We start from the raw sequence: 3,168 nt of genomic DNA, 5'->3' as shown, positions 1-3,168 counted from the left end.
CTCTCAAATCGTGAATTTATTTCCCAAGGCGTTATTTCGAAATAATCTCGCCACCGCCGCCATCTTTGTCTCGTTAAGTATGAAAGCCAATGGACTGGCGTACCCGTAGCCTCGATACATTAAGATACGCCTGGCGTACCCGTAGCCACTGCCTAAAATATAATGCTAAATAAATACGAAATCTAGTTACTACCAAATTCTTAATATTTCTATACTCTCTTTCACCTATTATTGCCGACAGTTTCTTGTAAATTCCGTCCAAATCCTATTTGCAACATACATGATACGCTTGCGGCCGCCATTCCTCACGCGGCTGCACTGTGCACACTTACACTTATATATATAGCAGGAAGGAAAGCGTGCTGCCCAAATTCGCATGACGCTCGCTGGATTTTACACGATTACAGCACAAATATTCAACCATTCTACTCCATCTTTGTTTCTATTTCAACAACAGTGTTCACTTGTTATAAAAACATACTGTCTGTTCGTAACCGAGCTGAGTCACGCGAAATCACACAAAGACTGACAAAATTCTCGCATTCGCAAATGTTGCCCAGTAAATGTAAATGGCTGTCAGAATCAGGAAACACCCACCGGCGCTCTTTGTGACCTAATTTTTGCGCCGCAACGCTGCAACGTTTTTGCAACGCTCCAATGGCGAGGCTCGTACGGGAGTTGGAAAGTAGTGCGCCGCCTATAGCCCATAGACTGGTATTGCTCCTACCTCTCGGCTAAGCTTAGTTACCCGATGGGTAATCGAGGTGGGAACGAGTACCGGTCTATATAGTCCTGTACTTGCAGCCATTTACATTTACTGGGCAACGTTAGCGAGAATTTCGTCAGTCTTTGTGTGATTTCGCGTGACACAGCTCGGTTACGAACAGAGACTATGTTTTTATAACAAGTGAACACTGTTGTTGAAATAGAAACAAAGATGGAGTAGAATGGTTGAATATTTGTGTTGTAATCGTGTGAAATCCAACGAGCGTCGAGCGAATTTGGGCAGCACGCTTTCCTACCTGCTATATTAATATATATAAGTGTAAGGGTGCACAGTGCAGCCGCGTGAGGAATGGCGGCCGCAAGCGTATGTTGCAAATAGGATTTGGACGGAATTTACAGGAAACTGTCGGCAGTAATAGGTGAAAGAAAGCATAGAAACATTAAGAATTTGGTAGTAAATAGATTTCGTATTCAGGGCTCGACTTTAACGGTGGCCCGGCCAATGGCCACCTGAAACGGTGTCGGGCCACCTGAAACTGTCGGGTTGGTGGCCCACCTGGCCACCAATAAAAATAAAGTTGTGGCTACCCGACCGGTTCCGGACGAGGCTACGCGTCTGGACATCCATCTCACACAGAGATCTTGCGACACGTACACGCATGATTGCGCAAGGGGACGCTCTGCTGATTGCGCGCGTGTGTGTGTACGTGTGGTTTACTGGAAGCAGATTCTGAGAATGTGAATCGCAACAAGAAACGATGCTTTACTTGGCCTAAATCAAAACAGTAGTTCACGTGCAATCCATTCGCTACCCATCAGCTGTGTGGGTAGGGACATAGACCCTCTCAGCGTCAGTGACACTGAAACAGTCTTGTACTCGTACTCGGGATCGTTCGACGTCTTTCACTTCCTGTGTAAGCGTAGATATAAATCTTTTATATCTATGGTGTAAGCTCACAGACACAGGCACTTGCAACGTTTCAATAATAAAATGATGGTAAATAAACACGAAATGTATTTGCAGCCAAAGTCGTAACGTTTCCCCACTAACGTTTCGTAACGTTCGCCTAATATAATTATTACTAGTATTAGTAATAACTTTCTGTAAATGCCGTTCAAATGCTGCTCTACAACACACAACAAGTTTACTACACAAACAACTGCATTTTTGACATGCGTCTAAACAGAGGAATTGCTCCGACCTGTGATTGGAGGATAAAAATAGAGTTTGTGATGTCACGTTTTCATTTTGCATACCTGCCGCTAGCTCTAGTACTATAGCTCGCGTACAGTTGCCGCAAGGCTATAGAACATTTTATGCCAGGTTTCGTAACTGCACCTGTCCCCCAATGCTTCCACGAAAAATGGCTCACAAAACGCAAAATAATCGGGCTTTTTAACACTTATTTATCTACATGGACATCTCACCTATCTTTTTGAACACTCCACAAATTTACACCATGTATTTATGCATTTATTCCTCAAAGTCAAAGTGCTAGCACTACTTGCGTTTCGTTTTCAAATGCTGTTGTGTACACGCGTGACGTCACCCGAAATGTAGACAAAACACATGGGCAGCTATGATGCAGCCTATTACATTTCGGGTGATGTCACGCGTGTACACAACAGCATTTGAAAATGAAACGCAAGTAGTGCTAGCACTTTGAGGAATAAATGCATAAATAAATGGTGTAAAGTTGTGGAAAGTATTCAAAAAGATAGGTGAGATGTCTATATGTAGATAAATAAGTGTTAAAAAGCCCGATCATTTTGCGTTTTGTGAGCCATTTTTCGTGGAAGCATTGGGGGACAGGTGCAGTTACGAAACCTGGCGTAAAATGTTCTATAGCAGGGCTCGACTTTAACGGTGGCCCGGGTGCCAATGGCCACCTGAAACGGCGTCGGGCCACCTGAAACTGTCGGGTTGGTGGCCCGGCTGGCCACCAATAAAAATAAGGCCGTGGCTACGCAACCGGACATCCATCTCACACAGAGATCTTGCGACACGTACACGCATGATTGCGCAAGGGGACGCTCTGCTGATTGCCGAGTGTGTGTGTACGCGTATGCGTGTGCGTGTGTACGTGTGTGTGTGCGTGTGCGTGTGCCCGTGCGCGCGCGTGTGTGTGTACGTGTGCGTGTATGCATATGCGTGTGCGCGTGCGCGTGTGCGTGTGTACGTGTGTGTGTGCGTGTGCGTGTGCCCGTGCGCGCGCGTGTGTGTGTACGTGTGCGTGTATGCATATGCGTGTGCGCGTGCGCGTGTGCGTGTGTACGTGTGTGTGTGCGTGTGCGTGTGCCCGTGCGCGCGCGTGTGTGTGTACGTGTGCGTGTATGCATATGCGTGTGCGCGTGCGCGTGTGCGTGTGTACGTGTGTGTGTGCGTGTGCGTGTGCCCGTGCGCGCGCGTGTGTGTGTACGTGTGCGTGTATGCATATGCGT

The 3,168-nt window shown here is 46.7% G+C and overlaps 1 protein-coding gene across 6 annotated transcripts in view; it reads left to right on the top strand.

Moving 5' to 3' along the window:
- The window catches only part of LOC106816365 (brain protein I3-like), a 30,173-nt gene that overhangs the window by 682 nt on the left and 26,323 nt on the right, over window positions 1-3,168 (top strand). The gene's annotated exons all lie outside the window — the stretch shown is intronic.

Source organism: Priapulus caudatus, unplaced genomic scaffold (assembly GCF_000485595.1).
Source record: "Priapulus caudatus unplaced genomic scaffold, Priapulus_caudatus-5.0.1 Scaffold1359, whole genome shotgun sequence".
Lineage (NCBI taxonomy): Eukaryota > Metazoa > Priapulida > Priapulimorpha > Priapulimorphida > Priapulidae > Priapulus > Priapulus caudatus.
Note: the sequence above shows the minus strand (reverse complement) of the source record. Positions and strands in the feature narration are given on the sequence as shown.